The 17,506-nt window shown below is 44.1% G+C and overlaps 1 protein-coding gene across 1 annotated transcript in view; it reads right to left on the minus strand.

Moving 5' to 3' along the window:
• The window catches only part of LOC126101283 (uncharacterized), a 171,033-nt gene that overhangs the window by 77,146 nt on the left and 76,381 nt on the right, over positions 1-17,506 (minus strand). The window lies entirely within an intron of this gene.

Consider the following 17,506-nt stretch of genomic DNA (forward strand, 5'->3'; position numbering starts at 1 on the left):
CCAAGAACGCTGTAACAGTTCAGAGAACGCATCAACGCTGCTGTTATGACCACTGAGAGGATGTTGCTACGTAACGTACGGAAGGAACTTAGCTACTGCCTGGACGAGTGCCGTATAACGAGCGGGGCCCTCACAGGGTAAAGTGTAAACTTGCTCAGTTCACTGTTTTATTCGTGTATCAATCGTATGTGTACATGTGGTACTTGGGAAAACACAAAAGCTTCCTTTATAGCAGCCCTACATAATGCGTATAATGCATCATGCGTACATATTTCAAAGATGGAGAGCAAGAAATTTCCGAAATGAACTTCTGAACGAGTAGGTGGTGGTAAGCAAGGTAATTAGTATGCGGTGCGCTATAAGATCGCGATCAGTCGATAACTCGACAGGGACGCCTAGGTACATACCCGAAGTGTACGTAGACCGAGCGAGGTGGCGCAGTGGTTAGCACACTGGACTCGCATTCGGGAGGACGACGGTTCAATCCCGTCTCCGGCCATCCTGATTTAGGTTTTCCGTGATTTCCCTAAATCGCTTCAGGCAAATGCCGGGATGGTTCCTTTGAAAGGGCACGGCCGATTTCCTTCCCCATCCTTCCCTCACCCGAGCTTGCGCTCCGTCTCTAATGACCTCGTTGTCGACGGGACGTTAAACACTAATCTCCTCCTCCTCCGAAGTGTACGTTTCGAAAGCACGCAACCGAACCGCATAGCTTCCACTGTTGTACTACTGCCGCCACGCCGTGGCTTTATGAGCCGTGTTTCAAATTCTCTCCACTCTTGCCACTTTACTGGTAGCGACTATTCTTGCCGCGAAAAATAGTACTCTGTTAACGTGATTTTTTATTGCAGTTTTGAAGTAGATAATTTTGATTAACAGAGTGTCACTTTTGAGTACGGTTGTAGTAGTCTACCAGCTTGGTTCATTATACACTGCCTGACAGCAAAAAATAAGCACCCGAAAGGGGACAAGGAAACGAAATAAGACTTCATTGCTTGAGAGGCTGCGTGATTCTATTTCAGTGATCACAAAATCGAGTCAAATTTACGAAGAACTTCGCAAGTATGAGCCCATTTATCAGTGCGTTTCATCGCTTCTTGCCTAAATATCGATGTTTGAAAATGTTATTATCAGCCCTCGTCATGTCGAAGAAGACACCGATATATCGACAGAAAACATGTCGACGCACCGGACAAATAAAAAAAAAGAGAGAATCGGCTGCATTTTGTAAATATACTGCCATTTTTAGAGCTGTATATTTAAGTACTGTTTTTTACTAGATTTTTACTAGATATTTTGCATATCAACAACTAGCAGCCTGCTTACCCACCCCTAGAGCAAGAGTTGAAGGGAAACCGGTGCAATTCACGCTTGGCATTAACCACTTTGCTAGCAATGGTACTGCACGTAAGGGGCCCAACAAAAGGTGTCCGATGAGCCTGTTGTTCGGTTTCGAAACATATCGGATTTGTCCGGAACACTTCATGTCGACTTCCCTGTTTTTTTATTTTTTTATTTTTGCAAACGCCAGCGACCTAGCAGTCGCAGTGCCAAAATTGAGTGGCGAGTTTAAAAATTGCAGTTTATGTTGGTAGCGCCGACTATGTCAGCATCCCCCCACATGTCTCCGCCCACGGCAAAGACCAATCTTGTTGACAGATTTATGTTCATCGACTTGAGCAACTGTTTTTTAAAGAATGCCGATGTGAAGAAATAGCACCCTAATTGCGTTAAAAAAATTTTTTTTTACGCAGTTGGTATGCTGTTTCTTCACATCGAATATCTTGTTATTCCATCTCTGCCCCCACCAGTGCTTCTTCCTTGTACCATCTTGTGCCTTGCTTCACACGGTCAAAGAGAGAGACTAGACGTGATAAAGCTATAAAAGTAGTAAGAGTCCTTCACACAGTGAAAGTAAAATTGTTGAAACCCATACGAGTTGTATGGGCGTTTCTGTCCTCAAATAATTTTTGGAAGGGGTTGCTTGCGCACTCTCTCACAAGAGAATAGTCGAACGTGCCATAGCAGATTAAACGTAGTTTCTGACGTGGAGCCATTTAAGAGGAGGGCGAACAGTATTGTCAGTCAAAAAAATTCTTCTGAGTTTTGAGGCCGCATTGTCAATTACAAAATTCCAACGTTTCGGCGACTATTGCAAGACGCCTTCCTCAGGGTGTATTGGTAACTGCTGAATGAGCGCTAATTTGCTTACAATATTGAGTCAGATGAAAACGCAAGTGTAAGTGACTCGCTTATTTGTGAAAGGACGGACGTAAATCATATGTTCTACTACAATTTCAAAAGAACACCTTTAAATATTTATCGAAAACTGAGAAACAAATATAATATAAAATAAAAATAACTTCACTCGATATTGCCATTTGGATATCGATAAATCGGTGGTAGAAGTATAGCTGATAAATATTGATATTTTTTGGAGGAAATATCGATACACTAATGTCTTTTAGAAGAAACATCGATATATGGATATTTTTTCCACAGCCCTGTTATGTACGCACTGATTCGGTTGGGAAGGGTGTCGTAAAGTCGTCGTATTGTAGGCGCAAACAAAGCTGACACTCGGCGCGGTGGCTGATGGGAGCGACTGCAAAGGCATTTCCCATTTACAGCCGCTCCCATCAGCCACCGCGCCGAGTGTCAAATTTGTTTGCGCGATTAATATCCGCTCCTAAGAAAAGCTGGCCACTCAACTATTGCAACTAGTGCTTGGTACTTGGGTACTGCCACTGGGAATGAGTTTGCGTCGGATCTGGTCCCATATATATTCTGTCGGGAGCGGGTCTGAGCACCTCAAGATGTCACAGACAATAAACAGAAACACGCGATGTGGATGAGCGCTGTCCTCGTGAGCGATGGGAATAACACGTGAGGACGCACGTTGTCGTAACGTACTCTTGTGACGTCAGAGTACTGCCAACCACTACCAGACGTGACATGAAGTGCTACAGGTGCCTCTCCACACCATGACGCCAAACCATTAGAAGAGTGGGACCTCTACCAACGTCGCCACCATATTCGCCAACGAGGATCATGCAGGATGGCGCAGAACAGCGATTCATTGGGAGGATGAATACCACGTGGCGCCATTCATCACCAGTCCATGTTTCCCCGTCCATTAGCAGCCGTTTCTGATGTGTTACCGGAAGCCTACGCATTTGACGATCGGACGGTAATTCTCTAGCCCGCACAGCGCTAGCCTCTGATCAATCCTGCGGGATGTCACAGAATGTTTCAGTGAGTCTGTTATTTCTTCTCGGATAGCAGGCGTAGATGGGAAGAGGTTAGCATGTGCTTGGTGTACAATACTGCGATCCGTTCGACCGGACGCTCGATGACGAATATGCTCGCCTTCACCTCCCCATGAAGTATAAAATTGGACCAATGCCACATTCGCCTACCCGGCAAACCTGGATACTGCGTAATTCGACTGGTCAGCCGAATGGGGACTCAGAATGAGAGCCCTTCCAAACTCTCACAGGTGCGGATAACGTGGTCTCTCACCAGTACGCATCACCATCACGTCCTTCACAATGATCACTCAACATCTGACGCTGTTCACGGCCCTTATATACCGCACCAGGCCTGTTAACAACACCAATGTACACTGGTGGTCGTTCTGCCTGTCACAGAAAATTGCATTTATACACCTGCCGATGGTATCTACGTGTACGAAGCTACATTGACATCTGATCATGTCTTCTGGGTGCTTCACTTTTTTGCTAGACTGTGTACATTATAATGAAATTCTTCTACTGATTCAAAATTTACGTAGTTTCTGTATGTCCCGTCTTTTTGTTAATGCCTGAGTGATTTTTTTTAAACCACCTGTACCAAGGACACAATCTTCGGATCTGGCAACACTACTGCCACCAGATGCCCGGCCCCTCTAACGCGCGCCGCCTCGTTAGGAGGTGCAAACCAGGGCAGATCCGGCGCCTGCAAGCGCACCCACACCTACGCCCACGCAGCGACGTGGCCCTCTCTGCCCCACACCACGGCCGCTCCGTTCTGCGCCGCGCGCGTCCTGACCGAGACTTTCTTAAGGCAGAAATCCAATTTCCTCGTTTCTTTACGCACGGCCGAGATCCGCACTGCTTTATTAAAAAACATCCCGCTCGCCGGCCCCTTTGTAGCGGCGGCGTCAAAGGCGCCCTGAGCAGGCCAGCCAACTGGTAAGCGCCGCGCCAGACATCGTCCCGGATTACACGCCCTTGTTGCCAACCGTCCGCCGCCCTGCATACGCCAGGAAAATTACAGCTCGTGCTCAATGTACAGACCTGATAGCAAGGTACCTCCGAGAAACAAGTGGCCCCCGTCAATTAACGCATACTCGGACAAAGAAAAGCACAATTTTATTTAAAATTGGAACAACAATTACAACAATTTAAAAATGAAGTTTTAAAAGTGACATTACAGGGGTAACGGGTTGTAGTCGACTTAAACAAGGTGATGCTGAAGAAATTAGAGTAGGAAATGAGACAAAAGTAGCAGATGATTTTTACTATTTGGACAGAAAAATAACTGACGTCGGAGGAAGTAGGCAGGACGTAAAACGCAAACGGGCAAGAGCAAGAAAAACATATCATAAAAATAGAAACTTGTTAACATCTACTATAAAGTATTACGAACGCTCTTCTGAAGATATCTGTCTGTATTGTAGCTGTGTACGAAAGTGAAACGTGGACGATAAGTTTTAGGAATGTACTGCTAGAGAATACGACTAAAGGTTAGAAGGGTAGATGGAGTAAATGATGAAGAGGTACTGAATTGATTTGAAGAACAGAGAGATTAGTAGCAGAACTAGACTAAGCAGGATGTTCATGAAGAATGCCAGCAGCACCAGAAAATGTGCAGAGGAGGATGTACCACAAGGATCTGTCCCTGGTCCAGTACTATTCTAATTGTACGCAAACGACATAACGAAATACTTGGGCACAGAAACAGCCTTGTCTTACTGATGAGACGACAACATTCTACAGTAGGTCATACCATAGTTACACAGCCTTTAATCTTCAAAGCACACTGAGAAAATTAGTAACTGGTGCGACACCTGGAAAATCAAAATTAATTCTGAGGTTTGCGTAAAATACCGTATAATGTTCACTCCCAAGAGATATAACTGTTACATTATATCACGATCAATAACGACACAGTTGTGTACTGCGGCCTCAACAAGAACCTCACATTGGATTTACGAACCGCACAGCTATGAAGCCGAAGTCTGACCAGCTCACCCCCTCCTCAAGAGAGATGGGCTGAATATGAATACAAAAGTCACGACCTACAATTTAGTGGTACTCCTGCTATTCCCCATTCTTGAGATACATAGCAGCGGGACAACCGACAGGTGCTAACAACCGGTTGACCAGGCAACTGATTTTCGAGCAGTCGAATGAATAACCGAATGAAACTACAGATGGGTCGGCGTAAGGTGATCCCTGACAGTTCAGTGGGCTGGGCGCGGCAGATCTGTGGGACTATATTGTATTGTATTGTATGGAACTGGGGACCTAGAAACGTCGGAGAGGCTCCGTCCCCGCCGTAGCCCACAGTGGTACACAACAGGCTACAGCAGTCCACCCACCCCAGCGCCACCCCACACCGAACCCAGGGTTATTGTGCGGTTCGGCCCCCCCTCCTGGGAACGTCTCACACCAGATGAGTGTAACCCCAATGTTTGCGTGGCAGAGTAATAATGGTGGGCGCGCACTTGGAGAACGTGTTTGCGCAGCAATTGCCGACATAGTGTAACTGAGGCGGATAAGGTGAACCAGCCCGCATTCGCCGAGGCAGGTGTAAAACCGCCTTAAAATCCACCCACAGACTGGCCGGCATACCGGACCTCGACATTAATCCGCCGGGCGCAATCGTGGCGGTGAGCGACACGCCTTCCCGCCCGGAAAAATTTAAGCAGCGGCGGAATTCGAACCTGGGACCGAAGACGTTTTTAATATACAGGGTGTTACAAAAAGGTACGGCCAAACTTTCAGGAAACATTCCTCACATACAAAGAAAGAAAATATGTTATGTGGACATGTGTTCGGAAACACTTACTTTCCATGTTAGAGCTCATTTTATTACTTCTCTTCAAATCACATTAATCATGGAATGGAAACACACAGCAACAGAACGTACCAGCGTGACTTCAAACACTTTGTTACAGGAAATGTTCAAAATGTCCTCCGTTAGCGAGGATACATGCATCCACCCTCCGTCGCATGGAATCCCTGACGCGCTGATGCAGCCCTGGAGAATGGCGTATTGTATCACAGCCGTCCACAATACGAGCACGAAGAGTCTCTACATTTTGTACCGGGGTTGCGTAGACAAGAGATTTCAAATGCCCCCATAAATGAAAGTCAAGAGGGTTGAGGTCAGGAGAGCGTGGAGGCCATGGAATTGGTCCGCCTCTACCAATCCATCGGTCACCGAATCTGTTGTTGAGAAGCGTACGAACACTTCGACTGAAATGTGCAGGAGCTCCATCGTGCATGAACCACATATTCTGTCGTACTTGTAAAGGCACATGTTCTAGCAGCACAGGTAGAGTACCCCGTATGAAATCATGATAACGTGCTCCACTGAGCGTAGGTGGGATAACATGGGGCCCAATCAAGACATCACCAACAATGCCTGCCCAAACGTTCACAGAAAATCTGTGTTGATGACGTGATTGCACAATTGCGTGCGCATTCTCGTCAGCCCACACATGTTGATTGTGAAAATTTACAATTTGATCACGTTGGAATGAAGCCTCATCCGTAAAGAGAACATTTGCACTGAAATGAGGATTGACACATTGTTGGATGAACCATTCGCAGAAGTGTACCCGTGGAGGCCAATCAGCTGCTGATAGTGCCTGCACACGCTGTACATGGTACGGAAACAACTGGTTCTCCCGTAGCACTCTCCATACAGTGACGTGGTCAACGTTACCTTGTACAGCAGCAACTTCTCTGATGCTGACATTAGGGTTATCGTCAACTGCACGAAGAATTGCTTCGTCCATTGCAGGTGTCCTCGTCGTTCTAGGTCTTCCCCAGTCGCGAGTCATAGGCTGGAATGTTCCGTGCTCCCTAGGACGCCGATCAATTGCTTCGAACGTCTTCCTGTCGGGACACCTTCGTTCTGGAAATCTGTCTCGATACAAACGTACCGCGCCACGGCTATTGCTCCGTGCTAATCCATACATCAAATGGGCATCTGCCAACTCCGCATTTGTAAACATTGCACTGACTGCAAAACCACGGTCGTGATGAACACTAACCTGTTGATGCTACGTACTGATGTGCTTGATGCTAGTACTGTAGAGCAATGAGTCGCATGTCAACACAAGCACCGAAATCAACATTACCTTCCTTCAATTGGGCCAACTGGCGGTGAATCGAGGATGTACAGTACATACTGACGAAACTAAAATGAGCTCTAACATGGAAATTAAGCGTTTCCGGACACATGTCCACATAACATCTTTTCTTTATTTGTGTGTGAGGAATGTTTCCTGAAAGTTTGGCCGTACCTTTTTGTAACACCCTGTAAATGTAAGACGCAACACCTTTTTTTTTAGACCACGGATGCAATGGGGCTATAAAAAACAATTAAAGTGATTTTGTAAACGTCTCTACGGCAACGGCACAGTGTTGTGACAAGTCTGTCAACGGCTGTTGTTTGCGGCTGGAGTAGTTAGTGGTTTGCAGTTGAAAGCTGGCAACAGTGCTGCGAGTTGTAACGGGCTTCTTACGCCGTCCCGACTATAATACCTGCAGCCACGTCAGTTCCATGAATGTTTACACTCAGTCTCCAGGTCTGAGTGGTTTCATAACGTGAAGCATCCTTACAGATACTGTATACAGCACTGAAGTTATCTTGAGTGTCACTTCTAATGCAACCACGTGATTTCTTCTATTTCCACGCCACTGAGATTTTCAGCCATCCGACCCAGACATAAGATCCACTATTACAAAGATGCCGGTTCATAAACATGGACGAAAACTGAACTAAAAGCCAACTTACTGGCAAGGTCTCTTTAGCTGACGTCATTTTGGCGCCCTGCCTGTCGAGCTATGGGGGCGGACTTTGGCACTCAATAAAAAGCTGTTATCGGAACGGTAATAACAGTGACAACGGGCGATAATAAAGAGCAGTCAACAGTAATGATTTAACAAAACTATGGAACGTTTCCGCTCAGAAACGAATGCGCCAGATAGTGTTGGCTGTTTTCACTCGGATACTCCCACAGACTGGTTTCGCTGAAAATAATGATTTAATATAATTCAATCGAAAAGTACAACTACAACCGAATAAGTCGATTGTTTTCCAACAAACGATTGAATCCATAGTTTTCATTTGGTTGTTCCCATCACTACAGATACATGGTGGTTGATACATCCAGAAATTCAAAAAGTAGAAAAGAGAGCGCTAAGCATAGTCACAAATGCACTCAACAACAAATAGCGACTTAATACATTACTCACATTGTCAATGATCGCTCATAAAAATTCTGTGATAAATAAAAAATCGGACAAGGACGGGTAGGAATCGCGCTGTGACTGTTCCGAACAAACTTCATTATGCCTATACATGGATTATATGTAGGTTTCGACGAGTGAGTTTGCGTGTATCGAAATATCTGGCATACATGGCCTATCTTTTGACTGCACTGACCTTTTTTGTTGCGGGGGGGGGGGGGGGGGGGGTTAACAGTCTGCTGACTGGTTTGATGCGGCCAGCCACGAATTCCTCTCCTGTGCCAATCTCTTCATCTCAGAGTAGCACTTGCAACCCATGTCCTCAATTACTTGCTGGATCTACTCCAATCTCTGTCTTCCTCTACGGTTTTTGCCATTTACAGCTCCTTCTAGTACCATGGAAGTTATTTTCTGATGTCTTAACAGGTGTCCTATCATCTTGTCCCTTATCCTTGTCAGTGTTTTCCTCATATTCTTTTCCTCTCCGATCCTCCGCAGAACCTCCTCTTTCGTTACCTTATCATTCTACCCAATTTTCAACATCCGTCTGTAGAATCATATCTCAAATGCTTCGATTCTCTTCTGTTCCAGTTTTCCCACAGTCCATGTTTCTTTACCAGAAAATGCTGTGCTCCAAACGTACAGAAAAGTCTTCCTCAAATTAAGACCTATGTTTGATACTAGCAGACTTCTCGTGGGAAGGAATGATCTTTTTGCCTATGCTAGTCTGCTTTCGATGTCCTCCTTGCTCCGTCCGTCAATGGTTATTTCGCCAGTTCGGTATTACAATTCCTTAATTTCATCTACTTCATGACCATCAATCTTGATGTTAAGTTTATCGCTGTCGTCATGTCCGCTACTTCTCATTACTTTCGTCTTTCTTCGATTTACTCTCAAACCATATTCCGTATCCAATAGACTGTTCATTCGAGTCGGAAGAACATGTAATCCTCCTTCACTTTCACTCGGGATATCAATGTCATCAGCGAATCGTATCATTGATATCGCTTCACCTTAAATTTTAATCCCACTCCTGAACATTTCTTTCATTTCCGTCATTTCTTCTTCGATGTGCACATCAAACATTAAGGGGCGAAAGACTTCATGCCTGTGTTACACCCTTTTGAATCCTAGCATTTCGTTCTTGATCGTCTACTCATATTCCCTCTTGGCTCTTCTAATACTGTATGTTACCCGATTCTCCCTATAGCTTAACCCTATTTTTCTCAGAATTTCGAACATCTTGCAGCATTTTACATTGTCGAACGCTTTTAAGATGTCGACTAATCCAACGAACGTGTCTTGATTTTTCTTTAGTCTTGCTTCCATATTCAACTGCAACGTCAGAATTACCTGTCTGGTGCCTTTACCTTTTCTAAACCCAAACTGATTGTCATCTAACACATCCTTAATTTTCTTCTCCATTCTTATGTATATTACTTTTGTCAGCAAGTTATGTGTATGAGCTGTAAAGCTGATTGTGCGATAATTCTAGCACACGTCGGTTCTTGCAATCTTCAGAACTGTGTGGATGATGTTTTCCCGGAAGTCAGATTCCATATCCCCAGACTCATACATTCTACACATCAACGTGAACAGTCGTTTTGTTGCCACTTTCCCCAATGATTTTGGAAATTCTGATACAATGTTATCTAACCCATCTGCCTTATTTCATCTTAATTCCTCCAAAGCTCTTTTCAATTCCATTACTGGATCCCCTATCTCTTCTAAATCGACTCCTGTTTCGTCTTCTATCACATCAGACAAATCTTACCCTTCATAGGGGCCTTCAATGGACTCTTTCTACCTATCCGCACTCTCCCCTGCATTTAACAGTGGAATTCCCGTTGCACTCTTAATTACCATCCTTACTTTTAATTCCTTACTTTTAATTTCACCGAAGGTTGTTTTGACTTTCCTACATGCTGAGTCAGTCCTTCCAACAATCATTTCTTTTTCGATTTTTTCACATTTTTCATGCAGCCATTTCGTCCTAGCTTCCCTGCACTTCATATTTCTTTCATTCATCCGCGACTTGTATTTGAATACTGTACTAAACACTGATTTAGAAGCTTAAATCTTTTACGCCGCCAAGGGAACGTCGATCTTAGCACTTTACATCAGTTTTAATTTGATATGTATACTCGTTCCCTAGATAAGACGGATAAGAAATGCCCAAAAAATATTTTTTTCATGCGATCTCATTACAAATTAAGTTTCGAGTTTTTCCGTTACCTGTAACGTCAAACCTTGCTTCTTGCGAAATTTCTTGATTTTAGGTTGACGGGAAGAACCCTACAGATTTTTATGAGTGAGTTTGCGAGTACCAGAATATGTAACAGAGATGGCAGTATCTTTTGACTGCAACGACTTTAAAGTTTAAATGTTTTACACCGCCAAGGTACCGTGGACCTTAGTATTTGACGCAAGTTTCAATTTGATACATATACCCGTTCATGAGGGAAAGAAGTGAGTGTTCACAGAAGGACTGACAGACGGATAACGAAGTGATACAAGATAATTGACACAAACTCACGATTTCTAGAACTCCCCCTCCCCCCCCCCCACACACACACACACCATAATTGGCCACTTTTGACCTATGAAGTGCAGACTAGAAGGTACAATTATGCCTCAGCACATCCTTCAAATCCGCGTTGCCAGAACGAGATCAGGTTTAACGTTTCTGTCGACGATGCGGTCATTAGAGAGGAAGTGAATCCATCCCGCCATTTGCCTTCAGTGATTTAGGGAAACTACGGAAAACGCAAATCTGAATGGACGGATTGTAGTCCAGTGTGTTACCACCGTGGCGCCTCTCAAGGTCCCAGCCATGGAGCACTGGTCTTAAACCCATAAGTTGGTTAACTGAAGAAGACAGCTATGAAAACTATACTAATACCGTGGAGAGTGCCAATAATAAGTCGATCATAAGTTCGTAGATCCGGAAACTGTAGACATAGTTTTCTACATACCATGCAGACATTTTGTTTAGACGTGTCTTGTGTTCCAAAACAGCGGACGATTAATGCAGAAAGATTTGAACGGGCGCAGTGGACTGGCGCACGCTGCGATGTGTCTCGCACGCCGGTCTGCGCACGGCGGTGAAATCAACTACTGTCGAATAAAGCGGGAGTGTAAACTGTTGCAGAATGCGCCGTTAAACAGGGCAGGGCGCGGGCCAGTGAAATACGATTGCTGCTATTTGCATAACAGTAAGCAATAACGCAATTCTGTAGCATCGACATGGAAATTCATATTTACTGACGGCTCCGATCGCGCGGGGGGCAATAATTCAGACAGCGGCCGCTGCACTCTCTCTGCGGCGCTGCGGTCGGCCTGAAACGGACCCTGTGGGCGGCCTGCTTACAGGGGCTGTTAAGGACTGCGCGACGCGCAGTTAAGCTGGAATATTGCTAATACTATCACATTGTTGCGCATGAGAGGATAGTAGACTGTTTGCATTGATTGAAACAGGCAACACACCACTCACTGCTCTCCTCTCAACCAGATTCTACACGTGTTTGTGAAAATTGCAACGACAAGGACACACGCGATTGAAACGAATTTTGTACCATTGATTGAGTACGATACACATGTTCTCCCACAATAATGTATGCACTGCTTGATCCTGAATATCTCTTTGTTTAAAACACATAAAAATGAAAAGTTTTTGTGTCATATGCATTACCCCTTTCATCATTAAAAAATATATTGCTTATATTTGAAAAATTTTCAGAGTGAAATTTTTAATTTTAAAATGATTTCATCGGGATGACAATTATGAAAAAATATTAGAAATCGGTACCAAAACGCATTTAGTCTTCTGACAAGGAAAAACATTAAATATCGCACATAAGTTTTCAACAGATCATTTGATGATGGCTTTGACATACCACACACCAATGTTTTCTACATTCCATGAGGTTTTTGGGGCATATACTTCCAGCCACATTCAAATTATATATATACCAGCGGAAATGCTAAGGTCTCAAAACAATATCTACGATGTATAAGAACACACAATTAGTTACTTCAGACATTCTTGGAATGGAGAAGATAGTGATTTGATCTGATTTTCGTGAAACAGACGCACTGTGGTACCTATACACACACGTCGCCCCGTCTGACCGCTCACAGCCTTCTATATATCCAACGCGTGGTTCGTAGTATGTCCCGAAAGCATCTCGCTACATCGTAACAGTGGACAGATAAGAGATACAGACGTGTTCAATGCTCAAAATTGCTTATTACTTTAGTGGGACACATGTATCCCAACAACCGCGAGAAGGTTAAGCCACGGTTCACACTGAAACGACGCAATATGCTATGTGACACGTTGCAGTAGAGGTCGTGTGACGTGTTGCCTATCGGTGCGTCACATTGGTATGATATAACATGTGATACGATATGCGAGAGACTCGTTACACAAAAAGCGACAAGACAGCACAAATCATGTTTCTCTTTCACTTTCAGTTGCAATCATGAGCTTTTCTGAAGAGGGCGTTATTGTGAGTTATCATTATTTAAAGCTCAAAAAACTGAAAAAAGAAATATGGTGCACTCCAGAAGGCTGAAAATATCAAAGCTAGTTCGGCTGTGGTTTCCCGTGAGGTTTCTCAACACCAAAAATTCCACAATTTTTACCGAATGAGTCCAAAAAGTTTCCACTTTTTGGAGCCACTATTATTAAGCGACACAAATTTTGGACTTGATATTTGTCCTGTAGAGCAGCGACGCATTACAATAACGTAAGTTGGCGATAGTGTGTGAATGACGTTATAAAGCCGCCACGAAACTATTATTTTTTGTAAGAGCACCTAGTAAGGTACTTTCTTCAATGTGTTACACATATAAATATGGACCTTCGACGACTGTATCCGGCACTACGCCCAAGAACCTTGCAAGTAGCATATACACCGGCAATGCCTAAGATCACAATGGTTTCAAATAAATAAACCTAGGTTTGTATTTCAACAACCGTCGAGTTTCGAAAAGTGGTAGATTCAGCTTGAGGACTATTCGGAAGAAACAGTGCTGGATTTGTAGTGAGATCAGGCACCGCTGATAGTGTAGCAGTGTGTCTTAAGCTCTGTGTGTGGATAGACAATGGGTCTGAACAAATGGAAGAAGCCCATGATGACAGGAAGTGTCCCGACGTGTCCTTCTCGGCTTTGCGCAAATGTTCAAATGTGTGTGAATTCCTGAGGGACCAAACTGCTTAGGTCATCGGTCCTTAGACTTACACACTACTTAAACTAACCTATGCTAAGAACAACAGACACACACCCGTGCCCGAGGGAGGAGTGGATCCTCCGGCGGGAGGGACCGCGCAGTCCGTGACATGGCGCCTGAGACCGCTCGGTCACACCGCGCGGTTCAGGTGCTCATTTAGAGGTAACAGATATTTGGCTTTCACATCTCTTTTATGCCAGTCGCAAAGTTTCCTGAAACCAGGGAACGTAGACTGAAAAACATCCACTCAGCATCATCAGCTCGTGATTCCTGGTGTCTTCTCATCTCAGTGAGTTATTCACTTCCAACTTCGGATTCTGTTGGGAGCATACAATAAACAGAAAAAAGAGGCAGCTGCGCACTCCGCATAGCAGGCCATAGTGCCACGTTTGGTGCATAGCTGCCAACCCCGTCGTGGACAACCAACAACATGTATTTTCCCCGAGAATGGAATTGGTACCGCTCTCCTTCGACCGTTAACAACTACTTCGATGTGTTAGCTACATTTTGTACGCAGCAATCTATGAACTACAACTTAGCAAAATTGAAATGGCGCCAGCCGGAGTGGCCGAGAGGTTCTAGGCGCTACAGTTTGGAACCGCGCGACCGCTACGGACGCAGGTTCGAATCCTGCCCCGGGCATGGATGTGTATGATGTCCTTAGGTTAGTTTGGTTTAAGTAGTTTTAAGTTATAGGGGACTGATGACCTCAGAAGTTAAGTCCCATAGTGCTCAGAGCCATTTGAACCATTTTGAAATGGCCAGTGACTAAATTCTTCACAGCAAACTTTTCAACATATGCATGGTGGTTTACTTATTTGTGAAGATTCAAAATACGAAAATAAAACCAGACTGCCTCAGGTGTTGACTTAGCACAGTCTATGCTCAAAATAAGAATCTTCCATCGAAGTGCATCGTCAACAACTTGGGACATAGCAACTGTATTGTACCTAATGGAATAGCATCGAAGGGTTGTTCAATTTGTTGTCTTAGATCACCCGGCGTTTGCGGTTTTGCTGCGTACATTGTGTTCTTGACAGCACCCCAAAGACAGAAGTCTTAGAGGTTAAATCTGTGATCGAGCTGGATGCCCTACAGCATTTCCTCTTCGTCCTATCTGTCTCGAAGGGAATGTGCCATTGAGATATTCCCTCACATGAAGTTAAAAGTGAGTTGCGCCCCGTCTTGCTGAATGTAACAAGTTTCGATGTCAAAAATGTCGTTATAGCCTGAGGTTATCATCTACAACATTTTACGTAAGTGACGCCTGAGACAATCTCTTTAAATGAGTACGAGCTGAGGTACACTCTAGACAGACCACACCATACTGTTACTCCTGGTAGGTTACCATTCCTTTCTTCAGTTACATATGAGTTTTCGTTAACCCAGCACACGAAATTATCACGCAACTTTAAACATAGCTATGTGCTGCAACCGTGAAAATATTTTTTGTAGTAAACACAGCTCACTGGTTGCAATGGATTTTATAGTAGAATTGACCATGGTTTCGACTCCTAAACTAAGGGAGTCTTCATAAGAATTTATATTACATACGTAAAAAGTTGAGCATTACAGCTCTCGTCATACTTAGTCAATTCGATTATAAAATCCATTGCAACCAGTGGGCTGTCTTTAATAAAAAAAAACGAAAGAAATTATCACGATTAATTATTGTTCCGTTAGATCTTGGAAACGATCGCATTGACTAACCGATCACAAAATTCAATTCGCCTATCGCGATCATCTTTGTTCATATCATGGAGAAGTGTCGAAATGGAAGGTTTCCTTCTCTGAGTCAGAAAATCCCGTGAACTCTGGTTTTGCTGATGTGGCAGTCTAACGAGATAACTGCCTCACAGATTTTTTCGGCGATTGTGTGTACACCTGAAACACTGCATCACCAGCTTCGATGTCTGTTGAAAGTTACCCAATGACTAGTCCAGGTTTGAAATCACTGAGCTTTCCTGACCAACCCATTCCGCTCTTATCGCCTCCCTACTGTCAACACAATACGCACCACCTCCTTTTACACTGATGGGGCCGTCTCTAGTGACATTTAATAGTACAAAATGGCTCTGAGCACTATGGGACTTAACATCTGAGGTCATCAGTCCCCTAGAATTTAGAACGACTTAAACCTAACTAACCTAAGGACATCACACACATCCATGCCCAAAACAGGATTCGAACCTGCGACCGTAGCAGTCGCGCAGTTCCGGACTGAAGCACCTACAACCGCTCGGCCACCGCGGCCGGCATTTAATAGTCATTTTCGCATTACATATGAGTGATTTAATAGTTTTAATCAAATAGCGTATATTCTAATTTCGAGATAAATTCTTCACTTCGAAATGTATTCTTAAGTTTTATTGATGTCGTGTCATATGACATGAACTTCCTATGACTCATCACATTCGACACTGAATTTCTTCTTAATTATAGCTATTTTTGCAATTTCTTTCCTCTTAATTTATGGAAATGAGTTTACATCAAATGTGCCAGTACCAAATTTTTACGTAATTGCGACTGCTGGAACACGCAGCAAACCATTCCCAAGCTGTGGTGAAACATTTCGCCGTCTATGTAACGTGCTTCGTCAAGTAAGCGACTGTCGACCTAGAAAACTGAACTATTTGCTGACTGAGCAGAGAGCCGCGTACTACAAGGCTTAAACTAAATGTACGAAAAGAGCTGTAGACCAATAATGGTCCCTAGCTTCCAGCCACACGACTTGGACCGACCTCCGTACAGAAGGAAGTGCGAGGCAGTGTCCGGAAAATTCGGGAGCAGTTTGCTGCGCGAGTTGGTCGCTGTAATTCAGAAGCACCCGCTGGGTCTAGCTAGCTGGCTCTCTGCACTAATGAAGCACTTCCTCTGAGTACTTGTAGGAAATAGAGCGGTACGAAATATGGGAGGGCTGCAATTAGCGATTTATGACCCCGATCACTTGAGAGAGTAAAATTCTATGGCTCTTGTCGCCAACTCGCGCTGTGGGGAGGACTAGGCGAATTATCATCCGACATTCTCTTTGTAGTCGCCGGGGAATTTTTCTAGCTGGGTGTGGTGGTGCCATTCGCAGGGTACTAATTTTTCTAGGTCAATAATTTCTGCCCTGCGTTGCCTCATTAGGAGGAGTAAAACTTGTTCTAACTTTGAGGACGAACTGACAGCGTTGATGTCGTTGGAAGTAAATGTATCCGTAATTTGCAGAGCGAATGTATAAATGTTTTTGATCACAACTGATATTAAGTGACAGAAATTTGGAGCTGATCATGAAACGTCGAAATTTCTCTCTCTATCTTTCTCTCTCTCTATCTATCTATGTATCTATCTATCTATCTGAATATACAGCAGTGATCACTCCTTCCTAAGTTTCCAGTGGTATAAGACCGGGGAAATGCCGTGGCTGCTAATTTCGCAGTCGGCTGGGGAAGCGTGGGAAGAGCGGGAGTGGTTGGGGGTGACTGAGATCGCTGTAGGGGAAATGTCGAGTGTTGGAAAGGAAGTTCTAACTGAAGCCTACACTCACATTTCTTGTAAATATTAAGTGGGGCCCGTCTGTGCCGACACCTGCATGGCTACCATTCAAAAAGATCTACTGTCACCTCTGCTTTGGTTAGTATCTAAAAGGAATTCCGCCAAAAATGCAGCGACTTATTTTCGCCTGACTTGTTAACCACTTGCAACTTTTAGAGAAGCGTAATGAGTGGCGAATATTGAGTAAAACCTACACATTTCTCTGGTTGCCAATGTCAAAAATTGCTTATTTTGCCGAAAAACAG

This window comes from Schistocerca cancellata, chromosome 9, assembly GCF_023864275.1.
Source record: "Schistocerca cancellata isolate TAMUIC-IGC-003103 chromosome 9, iqSchCanc2.1, whole genome shotgun sequence".
Lineage (NCBI taxonomy): Eukaryota > Metazoa > Arthropoda > Insecta > Orthoptera > Acrididae > Schistocerca > Schistocerca cancellata.